Source organism: Bos grunniens, chromosome 1 (genome assembly GCF_055505025.1).
Source record: "Bos grunniens cultivar Pamir isolate PY7600 chromosome 1, Bosgru_T2T1.0, whole genome shotgun sequence".
In the NCBI taxonomy this organism is placed as follows: domain Eukaryota; kingdom Metazoa; phylum Chordata; class Mammalia; order Artiodactyla; family Bovidae; genus Bos; species Bos grunniens.
This window is the reverse complement of record NC_141165.1, coordinates 143,627,497-143,651,656: the sequence shown is the minus strand read 5'-3', so window position 1 is coordinate 143,651,656 and position 24,160 is coordinate 143,627,497.

The following is a 24,160-nucleotide window of genomic DNA, read 5'->3' as shown; positions in this document are numbered from 1 at the left end:
ACATGTGAGAACATAGCAAAAAGGCAGCGTTCTGCAAGTCAGGAAGGAGTCTCATCAGACACTAAATCAGCCAGCACAGTGATCTTTGACTTCTGAGACCTCATAACTGTGAGAAGAAATGTTTTGTTGTTTAAGCCACCTAGCCTATAGCATTTTGTTACCACAGCAAGAGCCGATTAAGACACTTTCTTATATAACTGAAGCTTTGTACCTGCAGACAGCAAGTCCACGTTTCTCCCTCTTCCAGCCCCTGCAACCACTGTTCTACTTTGTGTTTTAATTTAGCTTATCAGTGCTTTATAAATGTTTATATTTTGGTTGAGATATATTGTTAATTTTGTCTCTATGTAGTTTGTGTTTTGGGTTTCCATCATAAATGGCACACTTTAAAATTTTTAAATGTTCAATAATTTGCTACTGAAATATAGAAATAGAACTGATATGAACTATTGGCCTTGTATTTTGCAAAATACTAAGCCTATTAGTTCTTTAGTGTTTTTGTAGCTTTATAGGATCGTCTTCAATTGAAATAATCTTTCTCTCTGCAAATGAAGACAGTTTTGTTTCTTTGTTTTCAATCGTCTTCTCTTTTATACTTCTTTTTCTTGTTTTATGGCACTGGCTGGAATATCCAGTACAACACTGAACAGAATGGACATCCTGGTCATCTTCCCAGTGTAGGGGAAAGTGATCCTATCACTCATGATTAATGACAATTTGTGTTCATATAGGTCTGCTGGCAGTATATGCTCTCCATTTGATCTATTTGAACAAATTTAAGTGCTTACATTTTTGAAAAATATGTGTCTGGGTACAGAATTAGATATTGACAGTGGTTTGCTTGAGTATTATAAAAGGATCAGTGCATTCTCTTTTCACCCATATCATTTCAGCTAAGAAGCATGCTTGTATTCTTGTATTTTTCTGCACATAATGGGTTTTTCACCTCTGGCTGTTTTAAGATTTTCTTTTTTAGTGTTGATTTCCAGTAATTTCATATTGTATGCTTTGGTGTGGTGTTCTGTATGTTTATCTTGGTCTGAGTTTGTTGAGGTTCCTGAGTCTTTGCATTTAGACTTTTCATAAAATTTAAAAAGTGTTCAGGTATTTTTGCTTCACTCTTTGTGTATGCCCTTCTCTTTCTTGTATCCAAGTAATGTATATATTTGAACGCTTGATATTGTTCTAGGTTTTAAAGAGGGTCTGGTTAATTTTTCAGTGAATATGTATATTCACTTATGTCATCATTTTTCTTTTTTTCTCTTGTGCTTTATTTTATATTTTATGTTTTCTGTTTAATAAATCTTTTCTTCAATAGTACCTGAACTGCTGTTAAGTTTCAGGTGTACTATTTTCTTTTAGAATTTATTTTTGGAGATTCTTATATCCTTCTTTTCTCTTCCATTAGATTCATTTATTATTTTTATCATTTCTGTTTATGTTCCTATTGTTGACTATTTTTATCCTGATTTTGTATCATAGTTTTCTGCTTGTTTATTTATTTATTTTTTTTGGTATGAGATATATACATTGTACAGTGCTGAGTGTTGGATTTTGCTGCATTTTGTGATACTCTTTAATCTTGAAATCTATTCTGATAAATTGCTTGAAGATAAGTTAGAACTTTTAAATGTATATTTGTAAGCTCTCTTAGAATAGGTGTAGAACAGCTTTTGCTCTCAAGTTAATTAACCACACTTCTTAGGTATGGATTTTTGGGAATCTCTGATGAATGTGCTATTATTTAAAAGGGGTCTTTCTTATCTTTTTGTGATCTCTTAAAATTTTTCGACTTGAAACTACCTAGTAATTTTTCTTTCCCTGGAATATGTGCTTTCTAGGCCTCAGGGTGCATAATCAGATTGGTAGTAAACTAAAATCTCCAAGGTGACTCACTCATATATCTGGAATTACTTCCTGGGAATTATCTGAACCAAGTAGCTCAACTCCATAAATTATAGTTCCATTGTCCTTTTCAACTCTGATACCTGTTTCATCAATTGAGAGAAATTGCTAGTCCCTGTTTTGCTGGCTGCCTTCCTGAATTGGAGTCCATATACATACATATAGGAAAAGGAGTACATCAAGGCTGTATATTGTCACCCTGCTTATTTAACTTATATGCAGAGTACATCATGAGAAATGCTGGGCTGGAAGAAGCACAAGCTGAAATCAATATTGCCAGTAGAAATATCAATAACCTCAGATATGCAGATGACACCACCCTTATGGCACAAAGTGAAGAGGAACTAAAAAGCCTCTTGATGAAAGTGAAAGAAGAGAGTGAAAAAGTTGGTTTAAAACTCAACATTCAGAAGACCAAGTTCATGGCATCTGGTCTCATCACTTCATGGCAAATAGATGGGGGAACAGTAGAAACAGTGACAGGTTTTTTTTTTTTTTTTGATGGGGGGCTCCAAAATCACTGCAGATGGTGACTGAAGCCAAATTAAAAGACATTTGCTCCTTGGAAGAAAAGTTATGAGCAACCTAGACAGCATATTAAAGAGCAGAGTTGTTACTTTGCCAACAAAGGTCTGCCTAGTCAATGCTTTGGTATTTCCAGTAGTCATGTATGGGTATGAGAGTTGGACTATAAAGAAATCTGAACCCTGAAGAATTGATGCTTTTGAACTGTGGTGTTGGAGAAGTCTTGAGAGTCCCTTGGCAGCAAGGAGATCCAACCAGTCCATCCTAAAGGAGATCAGTCCTGGGTGTTCATTGGAAGGACTGATGCTGAAGCTGAAACTCCAATACTTTGGCCACCTGATGAAAAGAACTGACTCATTTGAAAAGAACCTGATGCTGGGAAAGATTGAAATCAGGAGAAGAAGAGGACGACAGAGGATGAGATGGTTGGATGGCATCACTGACTCAATGGACATGGGTTTGAGTGAACTCTGGGAGTTGGTGATGGACAGGGAGGGCTGGCATGCTGCCGTCCATGACGTCAAAAAGAGTTGGACACAACTGGGCAACTGAACTGAAGTGAAGCATCATTAAGGAAATACAGTTAGCTATATTTAAAGGAGAAATTGTACAGTTGAAGATCAGGTACAATACCAAAGATTTCATAGTATAACTCAAGATGGTAGTTGCTACAATTTAGAATCCATGGGTCTATCTTTATGTTATTGCAATTACTGACTTATTTTTTTACTTCCAGATTCATGTGCTTTTTTCAAAAACCTTTGTAGCCTTATATTAGTTACTAGATAATTTCTGTGATCATGGATTATATATGAACAGTATCTAACCTTTAGCAAATGAAGTATGTTCTTTACATTTATATTTTTGAATAAACTTTATAATCTCTTGAATTGCTGTTTGTGAGATATATGAAATGGTGTTTAAGTTAAAAAAAAAAAAAAGTGATGCATTGTTTTTTAAATAGTCTTTGTTGCCCTAAGAATACTTTCCCCTCCAGCTTTATTCAGGTATAACTGGTATAAAATCGACTGCATATAATTAATATACACAATATGGTGATTTGGGAAATATATATACACATATAATCATCACCACAATACACATGTCTGTCACTTCCAAATGTTTCCCTTTGTCTTCCTGTGGTTGTTTTTTCCCTCCATTCCACACCCAAGAAAGATATTTTGGATATAACAGGTAGCTATGACTTGTACATATAGTAACAATTTAAGAACTATTTCCCAAAATAAATGCTCTAGAGGTGATATTGGGTTTAGCATAGCTATGATTAATGAAGTTGTAAATTCCATTTCTTATGGGGGTTTTGTCTCATGTTGATTTTTTAATTCAGATTCTCATGTATGTTGGAGGGCCCTGGCTATTAGAACTCTCATAAATAAATGAGAGTTTCATTCTCTAATATTTAAACATTCACAAATATGTTAAAGATGAATTTATTATATAATTTTATAGAGTATTATAAATAAATAAACTTATTTAAACTTTATTAAAAATTTACCTTCCAATAATATCATTTAATTATTTAAAATCAATAAAAGTACTATCTAAACCCCAATTGTTTGGAAGTTAGATAATTTGTATATTTCTATCTTATTAAGATGTTTACATTCTGAAACTTAGTTTTTGTTGTTGTTATTGTTCAGGTACAAAGTTGTATTTGACTTTTACAACTTCATTGACTGTATAACTCACCAGGCTCCTCTGTCCATGGAATTTCCCAGGCAAGAATAACCCACTGGAGGGGTTGCCATTTCCTTCTCCAGGGGATCTAACCAATTCAGGGATTGAACCTGCATCTCCTGCTTTGCAGTCAGATTCTTTACCACTGAGACACCTGGGAAACCTGTAAGTTAGTTTAAAACTCAAATAATCTATTATTGTCCTTGCTACATTAAAATCACAGCTCTACCCCTCTTATATTACTGACAATGCTAAATTGTGAAGGGGCAAAAATAATCTTGAAATATGATCAAGCTACCTCTCACAGAAATTTTGCACATAATACATATCAAAAATTATTATAATTGATTGAATGAGAAAAAAATTCCTGATATTTTCTAGGTATCTAACACTAGAACATGCCACAATTTTTCATTGGTGCTTGAATTATCCACACTGATCTTTGGAAGGAGTGATGCTAAAGCTGAAACTCCAGTACTTTGGCCACCTCATGCAAAGAGTTGAGTCATTGGAAAAGACTCTGATGCTGGGAGGGATTGGAGGCAGGAGGAGGAGGTGACAACAGAGGATGAGATGGCTGGATGGCATCACTGACTCGATGGACATGAGTCTGAGTGAACTCCGGGAGTTGATGATGGACAGGGAGGCCTGGCATGCTGCAATTCATGGGGTCTCAAAGAGTCGGACACAACTGAGCGACTGAAATGAACTGAACTGAACTGATATTACTCTGAGATGGGTGCCCTTGCAATAGTGATGAATTACCAGACTGGTCATGGCCAGGCATCCTGATCTCCACGGGCAAAACAATCACAATGTGTCTTCAAGGACATCACTGATTTTCAGGAATGAATGTCACCTGCAGCCTCACCAATTCTCTTTCCTGAGCAGCCTAACCTTTCAGTATCTAATAGTCTGCCTTCTGTCACTGACAGTTTTCTTACAGGCTTCATTCATTTAAAGCTTCCTCAAGCTTTTTAAGTGTCTGTTTTTCAAAGACATCTGATTACCCCCTTAAAACTTCATTCTTTTCTCTGTCATGCTTTGTCTTATTGCTAAAAGTGCTGAGGTTGTTAGTAATTCATAGTAAAATACATATGGAAACAAGATAAATGTTGTATGGGAAATTCATTTGGTAATTCTGAAACCTTGTTATATAAATTCATTTAAGGTTATGTTTTACTAAAACCTAAAGGAAAAGCCCAAAGGATCATAGAATTTTTAACAATGGGATAAGGATTATACTTAAATATTAATTTAATTACCATTAGTTCATTCATTTTTGGGTTCCCTGGTGGCACAGATGATGAAGAATCTGCCTGCCATGTAGGAGATCCAGGGTCGATCCCTGGGTTAGGAAGATATCCTGGAGAAGGGAATGGCAACCCACTCCAGTACTCTTGCCTGGAGAATTCCATGGCATTAATTCATTTAATGAATTAATTAATTAAGTTCATTCATTTAATTACCGTTAGCTCACCAAGTAAGTATTTTTTAATAGCCTTGGGCTTTCTATCATAAAATAGGATTATTTATAATAAAAGTCTACTAAAGAACAGATTATTATATGACCATAATTTATCTATTTTTCATGGCAGCTATGAACATTTAAATGAAATATTTCATTATTTCTCTTGTTCACTCTTTTTCTCCAAATATAACTCAAATAACTCTGCAATAGATCAGGTTGTTCTTGTGGTTCAGTCAGTACTGAAACAACCTGATTTACTGTTTCATGAACCCATTATTTATTCCATTTTTTAAACTCTCCCCATACCCCCAAATTTCCAGTGCAAAATAAAAATGACAAAGGAATTGTTTTTGACTATTTAGAAAGAAGGACTTTCTGGTCTTACTGTTCTATTTCCTGTAATTTCAAAGGGTATGATGCAGTAGCCTATATTTTATGACTAATATTGTGGTTCTTCACATATTCATTCTATATATTTTTCAATAGATTGAGATATATTCATTCAATATATTTTTCTTACAACTAATAACAAAATATTAAAATATCTACTCTATTCAAATACATATCCCAGGAGAATAGCAAAAGGAAAAGAGTGTATAGTGCTCTTTTTTTGCAAAAGTTTGAAGAGAAACATAACCATCATAAAAGGAATAAGTGGTAACAGATGCCCTACCAAAGTTGAAAAAGAGCAGAGTATAGAATATGAGACATATGCATATGTGGGTAAAACATTCCCAGGATCTTTTCTTACTCCTTTTCAACAGAGACTATTAGCACAAAGATTTTCAAGGTGGTCTATGCTCCCATATGTTCACAGGAATCTATTCTAGTTACATGAAGATATCAGGTTACATATATACTGCAAATATAATCTCATAAGTAATGAGACAAAGAAAAATCTCATATGCCATTCTACCTTACTGAAACATTAGAGATACTGATGATTCAAAAATAGTTTGACTATTTTGCTTTGTCTTAACATTGTAAAATTCACTCTAGCCTTTTGTTGTAGCAACATATGTAGATGATAACATATATGTAAAAGAAGCATTGATAATATTTAGAAAAGTGTTTAATAATATGTTTAGCATATCATCTTGTGGCTAGATTACTTTATATATAGAATTTTGGCACAAAAGCATTTCTTGCATACAAAAGGCATTTGATAACCACATATTAGGTTAAAGAAAGGTTTAAGAGAGAATTGTTTACTCATAGGGCTTCCATTGTGGCTCAGCTGGTAAAGAATCCAACTGCAGTGTGGAAGACCTGGGTTCAATCCCTGGGTTGGGAAGATCCCCTGGAGAAGGGAAAGGCTACCCACTCTAGTATTCTGGCCTGGAGAATTCCATGGACAGTCCATGGGGTCGCAGAGTCAGACAGGACTTTGTGTTAACTCCCTTTTGTTTACTCATAACAAAGGGGAAATAACAGATAAGTTCCTTTCTGAGAAAGAGGAGACCCAAGGTGTTATTCAGCTCCAAGGTCATGATTAAGGAATGAACTGCCATTAAAGAGAATAAGAAAACAATTGGATTGTTAATGAATGCTAATCTTTAACTTTGGATTGCTATGAGAGAGTATACAATTGTCTCCATATCCAAAAGTGATTGTGTTTAGGATCCCCAGTGTGTATCAAAACCTGTGTATGCTCAAGTCCCTTATATAAAATGGTAAAATATTTGCATATAACCTATGTGTATGCTCCAATATAGTTTAAATCATCTCTAGATTACCTATAATATCTAATACAATGTAAATGTTATATAAGCAGTTGCCATAATGCAGGTAATTAATGTTTTGCTTTTTGGAACTTTATGGAAAAAAATCTTGGGGGGGGACATTTATGATCTGTATTGGTTTTATCCTGGGATGTGGAACCTGCTGATACAGAGAGCTAACTCTAATTCCAATGTCCCCCAGTCATGGCACCATTTCAATCCCATGGGGTTTTTACTAGATATTTATCAACAGCACACTGAAGGCTCTAGGCAGGTAAAGAAGACAAGAGAAATCTCCTGAGGTATTGCAAGCCTATAGCATTGACAAGGGTGTTGCACAGAAAAAAAGTTCAAGAACATCAGCTTTTGGTGCATGGATTTGTGTTAGTATATTGTGGTCCTCACAGAACACTGGAAATGGAAGTTGAAGATAGAAAGAATAGTGAATACCACAGTGAAAACAAAATCTCAGGTTCACTGTAAAGCAGACAGACATCTCCTAAAGATTAAAAAGCTGGTTATATGTATTGAAAAACATACAGACATCTACAAAGTCAATTGGTTTTGGATGTCACTTCAGTTCAGCCGCTCAGTCATGTCCGACTTTTTGCACCCCATGAACTGCAGCATGCCAGGCTACCCTGTCCATCACCAACTCCCAAAGCCCACCCAAACCTATGTCCATCTAGCCGATGATCACATCCAATCACTTCATCCTCTGACTTCCCTTCTCCTCCTGCCTCAATCTTTCCCAGCATCAGGGTCTTTTTCAATGAGTCAGCTCTATGCATCAGGTGGCCAAAGTACTGGAGTTTCAGCCTCAACATCAGTCTTTCCAATGAAGACCGAGGACTGATCTCCTTTAGGATGGACTGGTTGGATCTCCTTGCAGTCCAAGGGACTCTCAAGAGTCTTCTCCAACATCACAGTTCAAAAGCACCAATTCTTCAGAGCTCATCTTTCTTTATAGTCCAACCCTCACATCCATACATGACCACTGGAAAAACCATAGCCTTGACTAGAGGGACCATGGTTGGCAAAGTAATGTCTCTGCTTTTTAATATGCTGTCTAGGTTGGTCATAACTTTCCTTCCAAGGAGTAAGCGTCTTTTAAATTCATGGCTTCAATTGCCATCTGCAGTGATTTTGGAGCCCAGAAAAATAAAGTCAGCCATTGTTTCAACTGTTTCCCCATCTATCTGCCATGAAGTGATGGAACCGGATGCCATGATCTTAGTTTTCTGAATGGTGAGCATTAAGCCAACTTTTTCACTCTCCTTTTTCACATTCATCAAGAGACTCTTTAGTTCTTCTTAACTTTCTGCCATAAGGGTGGTGTCATCTGCATATCTGAGGATATTAATATTTCTCCCAGCAATCTTGATTCCAGTTTGTGCTTCCTTCAGCCCAGCGTTTCTCATGATGTACTCTGAATATAAGTTAAATAAGCAGGGTGACAATACACAGCGTTGATGTACTCCTTTTCCTATTGGAACCAATCAGTTGTTCCATGTCTAGTTCTAACTGTTGCTTCCTGACCTGCATATAGGTTTCTCAAGAGGCAGGTCAGGTGGTCTTGTATGCCTGTCTCTTTCAGAATTTCTTGTGATACACACAGTCAAAGGCTTTGGCATAGTCAATAGAGCAGAAATAGATGTTTTTCTGGAAATCTCTTGCTTTTTTGATGATCCACCGGATATTAGCAATTTTATCTCTGGTTCCTCTGCATTTTCTAAAACCAGATTGAGCACCTGGAAGTTCACGGTTCACATATTGCTGAAGCCTGGTTTGGAGAATTTTAAGCATTACTTTATTAGCATGTGAGATGAGTTCAATTGTGCAGTAGTTTGAGCATTCTTTGGCATTGCCTTTCTTTGAGATTGAAATGAAAACAGACCTTTTCCAGTCCTGTGGCCACTGCTGAGTTTTCCATAATTGCTGGCATATTGAGTGCAGCTCTTTCACAGCATCATCTTTCAGGATTTGAAATAGCTCCACTGGAATTCCATCACCTCCACTAGCTTTGTTTGTAGTGATGCTTCCTAAGGCCCACCTGACTTCACATTCCAGCATGTCCGGTTCTAGGTGAGTGACCACACCATCATGATTATCTGGGTCATGAAGATCTTTTTTGTACAGTTCTTCTATGTAGTCTTGCCACCTCTTCTTAATATTTTCTGTTTCTCTTACATCCCTATCATTTCTGTCCTTTATTGAGCCCATCTTTGCATGAAATGTTCTCTTGGTATCTCTAATTTTCTTGAAGAGCTCTCCAGTCTTTCCCATTTTAATGTTTTCCTCTATTTCTTTGCATGGATCTCTGAGGAAGGCTTTCTTATCTCTCCTTGCTATTCTTTGGAAATCTGCATTCAACTAGGTATATCTTTCCTTTTCTCTTTTGCTTTTCACTTCCCATCTTTTCACAGCTATTTGTAAGGCCTCCCCAGACAGCCATTTTGCTTTTTTGCATTTCTTTTTCTTGGGGATGGTCTTGATTCCTGTCTCCTGTACAATCTCATGAACTTCCATCCGTAGTTCATCAGGTACTCTGTCTATTAGATCTAGTCTCTTAAATCTATTTCTCACTTCCACTGTATAGTCATAAGTGATTTGATTTAGGTCATAACTGAATGGTCCAGTGGTTTTCTCCACTTTCTTCAATTTCAGTCTGAATTTGGCAATAAGGAGTTCATGATCTGAGGCACAGTCACCACACAGTCTTGTTTTTGCTGACTGTTTAGAGCTTCTCCATCTTTGGCTGCAAAGAATATAATCAATCCGATTTTGGTGTCAACCATCTGGTGATGTCCATGTGTAGAGTCTTCTCTTGTGTTTTTGGAAGAGGGTGTTTGCTATGACTAGTGAGTTCTCTTGTTAGAACTCTATTAGTCTTTGCACTGTTTCATTCTGTACTCCAAGGCCAAATTTGCCTGTTACTCCAAGTGTTTCTTGTCTTCCTACTTTGGCATTCTAGTACCCTATAATGAAAAGGACATTGTTTTTAGGTGTTAGTTCTAAAAGTTCTTGTAGGTCCTCAGAGAATCTTTCAACTTCAGCTTCTTCAGTGTTACTGGTTGGGGCATAGACTTGGATCACTGTGATATTGAATGGTTTGCCTTGGAAACGAACAGAGATCATTCTGTCGTTTTTGAGACTGCGTCAAGTACTGCATTTCAGACTCTTTTGTTGACTATGATGGCTACTCCATTTCTTCTAAGGGATTCCTGCTCACAGTAGTAGATATAACAGTCATCTGATTTAAATTCACCGATTACAATCCATCTTAGTTCACTGATGCCTAGAATGAATATGTTCACTCTTGTCATCTCCTGTTTGACCACTTCCAATTAGCCTTGATTCATGGACCTAATGTTCCAGGTTCCTATGCGTTACTGCTCTTTATATTATTGAATCTTGCTTCTAACAAAGGTCCGTATAGTCAAGGCTATGGTTTTTCCAGTGGTCATGTATAGATGTGAGAGTTGGACTGTGAAGAAAGCTGAGTGCCAAAGAATTGATGCTTTTGAACTGTGGCGTTGGAAAAGACTCTTTAGAGTCCCTTGGACTGCACGGAGATCCAACCAGTTCATTCTAAAGGAGATTAGTCCTGGGTGTTCTTTGGAAGGACTGATGCTGGAGCTGAAATTCCAATACTTTGGCCACCTCATGCAAAGAGTTAACTCATTGGAAAAGACTCTGATGCTGGCAGGGATTGGGGGCAGGACGAGAAGGCGATGATAGAGCTTAAGATGGCTGGATGGCATCACGGACTCTATGGACATGAGTTTGAGTGAACTCCAGGAGTTGATGATGGACAAAGAGTGCTGCAGTTTATGGGGTCACAAAGAGTCGGATACGACTGAGCGACTGAACTGAACTTCATTCTTTCTAGAGTTATTTCTCCATTGATCTCCAGTAGCATACTGGGCACCTACTGACCTGGGGAGTTCATCTTTCAGTGTCCTATCTTTTTATCTTTTCATACTGTTCATGGGGTTCTCAAGGTAAGGATACTGAAGTGGTATGCCATTCCTTTCTCCAGCAGAGCACATTCTGTCAGGCCTCTCCACCATGACCCATCTATCTTGGGTGGCTCTATATGGGATGGGTTAGTTTCATTGAGTTAGACAAGTCTGTGGTCCATGTGATGAGATTGGCTAACTGTCTGTGACTGTAGTTTCAGTCTGTCTGCCTCCTGATCACCTCTCTCAGTGCCTACTGTCTTACCTGGGTTTCTATTACCTTGGACGTGGGTCTCTCTTCAGGGCTGTTCCAGCAAAGCACAGCCACCGCCCCTGACCTCCAGCCCTGGGTATTTCCTCTTGGCCCCACTCATGTGCTGTGGCAGCTGCCACACTGGATGTCAAGCCTTATTAAAAAGAAAACCAATGGAATATTAAAATTATAAAGATGCTACACAGTCTAGATCCAGCTCAAAGATAATCTTAACACAAGTGTGCTGGCTGTGAGGGACCGTGCAGAAGCCTTGCCCAAGGTCAGGGGTGGGGATGGAGAGTGCCAGGCTGTGAGGGTGCAGGATTGGCTGAGAGGAGCTAGCCCACATCCAAGGTCAGGGGTGGCGGTGAGGAGGAGCAACCCCATGTCCAAGGAGCGGCGGCTGCTTGGGCACAGACAGGCCAAGAGGAGCTACTCCCCGTTCAAGGTCAGGAGGGGTGGCTGTGAGGAAATACCCCTCATCCAAGGTAAGGAGCATCAGTTGCGCTTTGCTGGAGCAGCCGTGAAGAGATACTCCAAGGTAAGAGAAACCCAAGTAAGACAGTATGTGTTGCAAGAGGGCATCAGAGGGCAGACACACTGAAACCATAATCACAGAAGATTAGTCAGTCTGATCACACGGACCACAGCCTTGTCTAACTCAATGAAACAAGCCATGCCATGCTGGGCCACCCAAGACGGAAGGGTCATGGTGGAGGGGTCTGATAGAATGTGGTCCACTGGAGAAGGGAATGGGAAGCTACTTCAGTATTCTTGCCTTGAGAACCCCATGGACAGTATGAAAAGGCAAAATGATAGGATACTGAAAGAGGAGCTCCCCAGGTCAGTAGGTGCCTAATATGCTACTGGAGATCAGTGGACAAATAACTCCAGAAAGAATGAAGGGATGGAGCCAAGGCAAAAACCATACTCAGTTGTGGATGTGACTGGTGATGGAAGCAAGGTCCGATGCTGTAAAGTGCAATATTGCATAGGAACTTGGAATGTTAGGTCCATGAATCAAGGCAAATTGGAAGTGGTCAAACAGGAGATGACAAGAGTGAATGCCAACATTCTAGGAATCAGTGAACTAAACTGGACTGGAATGGGTGAATTTAACTCAGATGACTATTATATTTACTACTGTGGGCAGGAATACCTTAGGAGAAATGGAGTAGCCATCATGGTCAACAAAGGAGTCCAAAATGCAGTACTTGGATGCAATCTCAAAAATGACAGAATGATCTCTGTTCGTTTCCAAGGCAAACCATTCAATGGCATGGTGATCCAAGTCTATGCCCCAACCAGTAATGGTGAAGAAGCTGAAGTTGAATGATTCTCTGAAGACCTACAAGATCTTTTAGAACTAACACCAAAAAAAGATGTCCTTTTCATTATAGGGTACTAGAATGCAAATGGAGAAGGCAATGGCACCCCACTCCAGTACTCTTGCCTGGAAAATCCCATGGACAGAGGAGCATGGTAGGCTGCAGACCACGGGGTCACGAAGAGTTGGACACGACTGAGTGACTTCACTTTCACTTTTCCCTTTCATGCATTGGAGAAGGAAATGGCAACCCACTCCAGTGTTCTTGCCTGGAGAATCCCAGGGACGGGGGAGTCTGGTGGGCTGCCGTCTATGGGGTCGCACAGAGTCGGACACAACTGAAGTGACTTAGCAGCAGCAGCAGAATGCAAAAGCAGGAAGTCAAGAAACACTTGGAGTAACAGGCAAATTTGGCCTTGGAATACGGAATGAAGCAGGGCAAAGGCTAATAGAATTATGCCAAGAGAACTCACTGGTCATAGCAAACACCCTATTCCAACAATACAAGAGAAGACTCTACACATGGACATCACCAAATGGTCAACACTGAAATCAGATTGATTATATTCTTTGCAGCCAAAGGTGGAGAAGCTCTATACAATCAGCAAAAAAAAAAAAAGACCAGAAGCTGACTGGGGCTCAGATCATGAACACCTTATTGCCGAATTCAGACTTAAATTGAAGAAAGTAGGGAAAACCACTAGACCATTCAGGTATGACCTAAATCAAATCCCTTTTGATTATACAGTGGAAGTGAGAAATAGATTTATGGGAATAGATCTGATAGAGTGCCTGATGGACTATGGAAAGAGTTTCGTGACATTGCACAGAAGACAGGGATCAAGACCATCCCCAAGAAAAAGAAATGCAAAAAAGCAAAATGGCTGTCTGAGGAGGCCTACAAATAGCTGTGAAAAGAAGAGAAGTGACAAGCAAAGGAGAAAATGAAAGATATAAACATCTGAATGCAGAGTTCCAAAGAATAGCAAGGAGAGATAAGAAAGCCTTCCTCAGTGGTCAGTGCAAAGAAATAGAGGAAAACAACAGAATGGGAAAGACTAGAGATTTTTTTCAAGAAAATTAGAGATACCAAGAGAACATTTCATGCAAAGATGGGCTTCATAAAGGACAGAAATGGTATGGACATAAGAGAAGCACATATATGAAGAAGAGCAGACAAGTATACAGAAGAACTGTACCAAAAAGATCTTCATGACCCAGACAATTACGGTGGCATGATCACTCACCTAGAGCCAGACATCCTGGAGTGTGAAGTCAAGTGGGCCTTAGGAAGCATCACTATGAACAAAGCTAGTGGAGGTGATGGAATTCCAGTGGAGCTATTTCAAATCCTGAAAGATGATGCTGTGAAAGTGCTGCACTCAATATGCCAGCAACTTTGGATAACTCAGCAGTGGCCGCAGGACTGGAAAAGGTTAGTTTTCATTCCAATCCCAAAGAAAGGCAATGCCAAAGAATGCTCAAACTACCGCACAATTGCACTCATCTCACACGCTAGTAAAGTAATGCTCAAAATTCTCCAAGCCAGGCCTCAGCAATACGTGAACCATGAACTTCCAGATGTTCAACCTGGTTTTAGAAAATGCAGAGGAACCAGAGATAAAATTGCTAACATCCGGTAGATCATCAACAAAGCAAGAGAGTTCCAGAAAAACATCTATTTCTGCCTTATTGACTATACCAAAGCCTTTGACTGTGTGGATCACAGTAAACTGTGGAAAATTCTGAAAAAGATAGGAATACGACACCACCTGAACTGCCTTTTGAGAAACCTATGTGTAGGTCAGGAAGCAACAGTTAGAACTGGACATGGAACAACAGACTGGTTCCAAATAGGAAAAGAAGTACACCAAGGCTGTATATTGTCACTCTGCTTATTTAACTTATTTGTACAGTACACCATGAGAAACTCTGGGCTGGAAGAAGCACAAGCTGGAATCAAGATTGCTGGGAGAAATATCAATAACCTCAGATATGCAGATGACACCACCCTTATGGCAGAAAGTGAAGAGGAACTACAAAGCCTCTTGATGAAAGTGAAGAGGAGAGTGAAAAAGTTGGCTTAAAGCTCAACATTCAGGAACTAAGATCATGGCATCTGGTCCCTTCACTTCATGGGAAATAAGTGGGGACACAGTGGAAACAGTGGCTGACTTTATTTTTTGGGGCTCCAAAATCACTGCAGATGATGATTGCAGCCATGAAATTAAAAGACACTCAGTCCTTGGAAGGAAAGTTATGACCAACCTAGACAGCATATTAAAAAGCAGAGGTATTACTTTGCCAATAAAGGCCAGTCTAGTCAAGGTTATGGTTTTTCCAGTGGTCATGTATGGATGACAGAGTTGAACTGTGAAGAAAGCTGAGCACCAAAGAATTGATGCTTTTGAACTGTGGTGTTGGAGAAATGTCTTGAGAGTCCATTGAACTGCAAGCAGATCCAACCAGTCCATTCTAAAGGAGATCAGTCCTGGGTGTTCATTGGAAGGACTGATGCTAATGATGAAACTCCAATACTTTGGCCACCTCATGCGAAGAGTTGGCTCATTGGAAAAGACTCTCATGCTGGGAGGGATTGGGGGCAGGAGGAGAAGGGAACGACAGAGGATGAGATGACTGGATGGCATCACCAACTCGATGGATATGAGTTTGAGTGAACTCCTGGAATTGGTGATTGGCAGGGTGGCCTGGCGTGCTGTGATTCATGGGGTGACAAAGAGTTGGACACGACTGTGCGACTGAACTGAACTGAACTGAACTATGATATACACAGAGTACAAATAAAGTTAACTGTGTAGGCTTTTTGTAAAAAAAAAAAAAAAAAAAAAAGCAGGAAAATGTTACCAAAATTCAAGAGATGAAGCTTTTAATAGACATTGACTTATATTCAAAGATTTCCACAAGATATTTTTGATAATTCAGTTTAACATAAGTAAAATTAGAGTTCCTTAAGCAGTCCATTCTGAAGGAGATCAGCCCTGGGATTTCTTTGGAGGGAATGATGGTGAAGCTGAAACTCCAGTACTTTGGCCACCTTTTGCGAAGAGTTGACTCATTGGAAAAGAATCTGATGCTGGGGGGGATTGGGGTCAGGAGGAGAAGGGGATGACAGAGGATGAGATGGCTGGATGGCATCACTGACTCGATGGACCTGAGTCTGAGTGAACTTCGGAAGTTGGTGATGGACAGACAGGCCTGGCATCCTGCCATCCATGGGGTCGCAAAGAGTTGGACTCGACTGAGTGACTAAACTGAACTGAAGGAGTGAAGATATAAAATCTAGTAGAATAGTTATTTGAGGAAATAATACCTAAATATTTGTCAAATTTAGCAAAAAACATATAATACAAATCCAAGAAGCTCAGTAAAACACAAAGCTTAGGATAAATAACAATGATAAACATAAACACTTAGATAAAGTAGGATAAAACAAATTGGAAAAGACTTTGTAATATTCTACTTATATTAACTCAAAGAAGACATAAAAGGAGTAAAAGATGAAAAAAGAATATTTATAATAAAAAGAAAACTAGTAAGACAATTGATTTAAATGGTACAAAGCCAGTAATTATATTAATGCAAAGAAAATTTTTGTTCAAATTCTAGAAATTTATAACTGAATATAAATTTATATATAATATATGTATTTTTACAAAAACACAATTTTAATAAAATCTGAAACAGAGACAGTGAAAATGAAAAAGTTGAATGAATAGACTGAAACAGTTTAAGAAAAGCATATTAACATATTAAAGTATCAAGTTATATTAAGTCAAACAAAGTAAACCGGAAAATAGAGAATATGATGAGTTATTTTTAAGTGAGTTTACATGTAATAACTACAGAAAATTAGCTAATATCCCACTTAAACATAGTTGTTGTTCTGTCAATAAGTTGTGTCCAACTCTTTGTGACTTCATGGACCATAGCACACTAGGCTTTCCTGCCCAGCAGTATATCCAGGAGTTTGCTCAAATTTTTGTCCATTGAGTCAGTGATACTATCTAACCATCTCATCCTCTGCCACCCTCTTCTTCTTTTGCCTTCAGTCTTTCCCCACATCAGAGTCTTTTCTAAGGAGTCAGTTCTTCACATCAGGTGGCCAAGTATTGGAGATTCAGCTTCAGTACCAGTCCTTCCAGTGAAAATTCAGGGTTAATTTCCCTTAGGATTAACTGATTTGATCTCTTTGTTGTCCAAAGGACTCTCAAGAGTATTCTCTAACACCACAATTCAAAAGCATCAACTCTTCAGTGCTTAGCCTTCTTTATGGTACAACTCTCACAACTGTTCATGACTACTGGAAAAACCATAGCTTTGACTATATGGACTTTTGTTGGCAAAGTGATGTCTTTGCTTTTTAATATGCTGTCTAGATTTGTCATAGCTTTCCTTCCAAGGAGCAAACATGTTTTAATTTCATGGCTGCAGTCACACTCTGTAGTGATTTTGGAGCCCAAGGAAATAGAATTTGTCACTGCATCTACTTTTTTCCTTCTACTTGCCATGAAGTGATGGGACCAGATGTCATGATCTTACTTTTTTGAATGTTGAGTTTTAAGCCAGCTTCTTCACTCTCCTCTTTCACCCTCATCAAGAGGCTCTTTTGTTCCACTTAATTTTCTGCCATTAGAGTGGTATTATAAGCTTATCTGAAACTGTTGATATTTCTCTCAGCAAACTTGATTCCAGCTTATGATTTATCCACCCCAGCATTTCCCAAGATGTACTCTGCATATAAGTTAAATAAACATGGTGACAATATCCAGCCTTATTGTACTCCTTTCCCAATTTTGAACCAGTCAGTTTTTCCAGGTAAGGTTCTAACTGCTGCTTCTTGACCCACATACATGTTTCTCAGGAAACAGGTAAGATGTAATGGTTCTCCCATCACTTTAAGAATTTTTCACTGTTCGTTGTGATCCACACATTCAAGGCTTTAGTATGGTCAGTGAAGCAGAGGTAGATAATTTTTTTAAATTTCCTTGATTTCTTTATGATCCAGTGAATATTGGCAATTTGATCTCTGGTTCCTCTGCTTTTTATAAATCCAGCTTGTATATCTAGATGTTCTTGGTTCACATACAGCTGAAGCCTAACTTGAAGGATTTTGAGCATAACCTTACTAGTATGCAAAATGAGTGCAATTATCTGGTACTTTGAATATTCTTTGGAACTGTCCTTCTTTGGCATTGGAATGAAAACTGATCTTTTCCAGTCCTGTGGCCACTGCTGAGTTTTCACAATTTGCTGATATGATGAGTTCAACACTATTAACAGCATCATCTTTTAGGATTTTAAATAGCTCTGCTGGAATTCCATCACCTCCACTAGCTTTGTTCATAGTGATGTTTCCTAAGGCCCACTTGACTTCACAATCTAGGATGTCCAGGTCTAGGTGAATGACCAAAGCATCATAGATGCCCCACTTAAACATAGATGCAAAAGTCTTATAGAAATACTGACAAAACTAAAGGGAGAAGTATAGATAATACAATTGTATTTGGATATGTTAATAGCAGACTCTCAGTAACTGCTAGAACAAGAATAAATTAGCATAACATTTAGAGTATTTAAATAACACTGCAACTAAGCCTGTCCTATTTAACATTCTTTTCACATGGGCTATTTACCAGTACTGCCAATTTCACTCATATTATGAGCTATAAAATGCCTCAGTAAATTTCATAAGATTAAAATAATGTATAGTTTTATTTTTCTCCTACTCTAACAGTATTATCATATCAATTACATGAAATTATCTGAAAATTTCTAATATTTAGAAATTGAGTAACACACTACTAATACTTTTTCATGGGGTAAAGAAGAAAACTCAAATAGAAAATACTTAGAAAACATTCAATGTAACTGAACATAACATGACAGTATATCAAAATTTGAACATGTCGCCAAAGCAATATTTGTATGGATTTTAAGATCTTTAAATACCTATAATACAAAAGAAGAATATATATCAACAATTTAAGTTTCTGCATTAAACTAAAAAAGAAAACTAATCACAGAGTGAGAAGATAGGATATCAGTTCAGTTCAGTAGCTCAGTCGTGTCTGACTCTGTATGAATCGCAGCATGCCAGGCCTCCCTGTCCATCACCAACTCCCGGAGTTCACTCACACTCATGTCCATCGAGTCAGTGATGCCATCCAGCCAACTCATCCTCTCTCGTCCCCTTCTCTTCCTGCCCCAATCCGTCCCAGCATCAGAATCTTTTCCAATGAGCCAACTCTTCCCATGAGGTGGCCAAAGTACTGGAGTTTCAGCTTCAGCATCTTTGCCTCCAAAGAAATTCCATGGCTGATCTTCTTCAGAATGGACTGGTTGGATCTCCTTGCAGTCCAAGGGACTCTAAAGAGTCTTCTCCAACACCACAGTTCAAAAGCATCAATTCCCTGGTGCTCAACCTTCTTCACAGTCCAACTCTCACATCCATACATGACCACAGGAAAAACCATAGCTTTGACTAGATGAAACTTTGTTGGCAAAGTAATGTCTCTGCTTTTGAATATGCTATCTAGGTTGGTCATAACTTTCCATCCAAGGAGTAAGCATCTTTTAATTTCATGGCTGCAGTCACCATCTGTAGTGTTTTTGGAGCCCAAAAAAGTAAAGTCTGACACTGTTTCCACTGTTTCCCCATCTATTTCCCATGCAGTGATGGGACCGGATGCCATGACCTTCGTTTTCTGAATGTTGAGCTTTAAGCCAACTTTTTCACTCTCCTCTTTCACTTTCATCAGGAGGACTTTTAGCTCCTCTTTACTTTCTGCCATAAGAGTGGTGTCATCTGCATATCTGAGGTTATTGATAATTCTCCCGACAATCGTGATTCCAGCTTGTGTTTCTTCCAGTCCAGCGTTTCTCATGATGTACTCTGCATATAAGTTAAATAAGCAGGGTGATAATATACAGCCTTGATGTACTCCTTTTCCTATTTGGAACCAGTCTGTTGTTCCATGTCCAGTTCTAACTGTTGCTTCCTGACCTACATATAGGTTTCTCAAGAGGCAGATCAGGTGGTCTGGTATTCCCATCTCTTTCAGAATTTTCCACAGTTTATTGTGATCCACACAGTCAAAGGCTTTGGCATAGTCAATAAAGCAGAAATAGACGTTTTTTCTGGAACTCTCTTGCTTTTTCCATGATCCAGTGGGTGTTGGCAATTTGATCTCTGGTTCCTCTGCCTTTTCTAAAACCAGCTTGAAAGATAGGATATAGTAAAACTCAAAGTATAAAACAATGAAAGAGAAAGCAAATAGAAAAAAAAATAAATTAAAATTTCTCTTATTAGAATACACATATTAAGAAAACCACAGAAAATTATAAGTACTTATTAGAATGTGAAAAGGAACAGAAATAATAAAAATAATATTATAAGCTATTTGATAGCAATATTGTTAACATAATAGATGGGTTTAAAAAATAAAACTTTTGCAATATCCTATTTACTTATGCTAACAGATGGAGAATTCGAAAAATTTAATAATTCCTTATTTATTACAAAGTGAATTTTTAATTAAAAAAATCTTTTTCAAATAAATCTTCAGGTCCACTTTGTTTTACTGCTAAGTTCTAGCATATATAATAGAATGAACTAGAATAATACACAATGTCAGGAAATCAGTAATGATAATTCCCAACTCATTCTGTGAAGTCAGAAAAGCTCCAATAGTAAAACCTTACAAAGGTATTACCACAAAAAAATTCCATGGACTGAGGAGCCTGGTAGGCTACAGTCCATGGGGTCACATAGAGTCGAACACGACTGAGCAACTTCACATTGCACTTTAACATAACTGCCAAGATATTTCCAATAAATATGAGAAAAACAATTCAAAAATGCATAAAAAACAATAATATTTCATGACCATGTGAAGCTTATTTAAGAAATGTAATGTTGGTTTAAAATTAGAAAACCAAACGATAGTACAGTTCAGTTCAGTCACTTAGTCTCAGTGGTGTCCGACTCTTTGTGACCCCATGGATTCCAGCACACCAGGCTTCCCTGTCTATCACCAACTCCCAGAGCTTACTCAAACTTATTTCTACCGAGTTGGTGAAGTCATCTAACCATCTCATCCTCCATATTCCCCTTCTCATCCTGCCTTTAATCTTTCCCAGCATCAGGGTCTTTTCTAATGAGTCAGTTCATTACATCAGGTGGCCAAAGTATTGGAATTTCAGCATCAGTACTTCCAATGAACACTCGGGACTGATTTCCTTTAGGATGGACTGGTTGGGTCTCCTTGCAGTCCAGTGAATATGATAGTATTCACCACGTTAAAAGCACAAAGAAGAAAACTCATAGCTTATCTCAATAGAAGCAGAAAATAAAAATAATTAGATATTCATGGTTTTTTAAAAGAAATCTCAGAGAACTAGGAATGTAAGTCATACTAGTTTGCTAAGACTGTTGTAACAAAATTACCGCAAAGCCAGAGACTTAGAACAGTAGAAATGTATTGCCTCTCAGTTCTGGTGGCCAAATACCAGAAATTTGGCCAAAAGAAATATAAACTGGTGGTTTCTGACTTTGAAGGTGTCAGGGAAGATCTATTCTAGGTCTTTCATTTAGCTTCTGGTGGTTCTTAGCTTATGGTAGCAAAATCCAGTCTTCATAAGTTGTTTTCCCTATCTACCTCCAAATTTCCTTTTTTTTAATAAAGACAAGAGCTGTATTGGATTAGGGGCCCACCTTATTCCAGTATCAGTTCATGTTTTTGTTTGTTTGTTTTGTTTTTTGGCCATGCCCCGTGACATATGGTATCTTAGTTCTCCAACGATGGGCCGAATCCATGGCCCTTGCATTGGAAGAACAGAGTCTTAACCACTGGACCACCATAGAAGCCCCACAGTCACTTCATCTGAACAACTAATTATATCTGTTATTCTATTTCCAAATATGGTCGTGTTCTCAGATACTGTGAATTAGAACATAAATAAATTCATTTCAGGGCAGGGGGTTATACAATCAATCCATAACAGAAGTGAATTTCAACATTTGGTAAATGTGTAATTGCCATTTATATTATAATTAATATTTCAAATATTAAACACCTTGTTCTCATGAATGGAAGAAAAGCTAAGATATCCCTCATCACCATTTCTACTCAATATTGTACTATAAATCCTAGTCAGTAAAGTGAGTCAAGGAAAAAAAAAAAGTCATAACATTGGAAAATAAGAAGTTAAAATATCTTTATTCATTCAAAGATATTTATTTATAAATTCCTAAGAAACCTTTAAAAACTGCCTGCAGTTCAATAGACCTGGGTTTGTTCCTTGGCTCAGAAAGATCTCCTGGATAAGGCAGTGACACCCAACTCCAGTATTCTTGCCTGGAGAATCCCATGGGCAGAGGAGCCTGGCAGGCTACAACCTATGGGGTCACAAAGAGTTGGACACACCTGAGTGACTTTTACTCACTCAGAGTTACCTGGATAATATAGCAAGTTCACAAAGTAAGACAATTTTCTGGCTGTTTATTATTCCTTAGAGGAGTAAACTGAAAGTTATAATGATGATGGTCAGTATCCACACAATATATTCTCTAAAGGGATAAAAAATAAACTAGACTTAAGACACAAGGTAAAATATAGGCATCATGTCAGACCCCAAAGATATAGTTCAATTACAGATGTTCTCATTCAGACTAAGAAAAATGGGCTCCCTTACCCAAATAGGCGTTGCTTTACATGGCAAGAAATTAGTGTTATTATTTATTAATCATTTTGAAAAACTCTATAGATAATTCAGTACCTTGATCATGATGTATAATACACTTGTCTACAAAGAGGAAGAAAAGAGGGACATGAGAATAGGGTGGTTGGATCAATGTTTCATTATTATTTTCAACAACATTGAAGAGGTTCAGTCAACTACATTAGAACTGTGGCTTGCTGACATCTTCCTGGAGTGATTTTATTGCTATTCATGCTCTATTGTCGTATAAAGGAATAACTCAGGGGTGAACAGTCATTATTCTGGCTTGTTTTTCCCCACAGAACTTGAGAAATTGTAAACAAATCCTAATGATATCAGAGTAATTGTTTATATAGTGAGGGAGACCATTGGCCCATACTAACAATAAGAAATTATAACAGTAGGAAATTTATTATAATAAAGTTTTCATAATCTTTAAACAAGCTGATATAAAATCACAAAATTTTATTTTTAAAAAATATAAAAATTTTATTTTGTTTTAGCTAAATATTTCATGTGTATTTTGATATTTTACAAGCTTCTCTGATTCTTCCTCATTACAGAAATATTCACAATGTTTCAGACATTTAAAGGTACTAAATAAGCCTATTGGTTGGTTTGTTGGTTAGTCAGTCACTTGGTTGTGTCAGACTCTTTTGTGACTGCATGAAATGTAGCCCACCAGGCTCCTCTGCCCATGGAATTTCCCAGGCAAGAATACTGGAGTGGGTTGCCATTTCCTTCTCCAGAGGATCTTCCCCACTCAGGGATTCAACCAGGGTCTCCTACTTGGCAGGCAGATTCTTTTACCACTGAGCCACTTGCCAAGTATAAGCCTATACTTACATGATTAAGTGAATTTCTTACAAAACTTCAACATACCACATGATCTCTGCCATTTCCAAGCCACCATCAGTTCCTTTAACTGCAGTGCTCTTCTCTAAATCGCTATATTGGTCCTTGGAGTAATATCTGCAGCAAATGCTGTCGTTTCCTATCAGTTTTCCTCAAAAAATCCTGCTCATCCTAAGAAACAGTTTAAATGGAAATTTTACTTTTTGAAACTTTGAGGCTATTACTTACCGTGTTATTATCTTTGCTAACCCCTGCTAAAGTGTTAATATATTTAGCACTACCTAACTGCAATGCATATTAGACAAATAATTTCCTGGTAGCTGGAGATTTTTTGTCTATGAGGATTATAATTATGAGTGAGGAATAAAACTAGGTTACATGTACAGAATTTTAGATAAATATTTTAATAGATCACATATGGTTTGACCTTTTACAAAACATAGATACAATAGTTGTGATCTGGTGATTATTTGAATGATAATAATAGAACCAAAAAATGTGTTTGCAACTCAATACCTTAATCACAAAAAAAAAAAAAAAAAATCTGCTACTCAAATCCTTTATCCTTTTCTGTGCTTATGAAAATACCTCTCATAAATCCACAAAATTAGTGTACTAGGCTTCTTCTCTGTCACTTTCACTTTCCATAATACCACTAGACCTTGTATCCAAATTCCAGCCATTCTTATAACTACACCATCA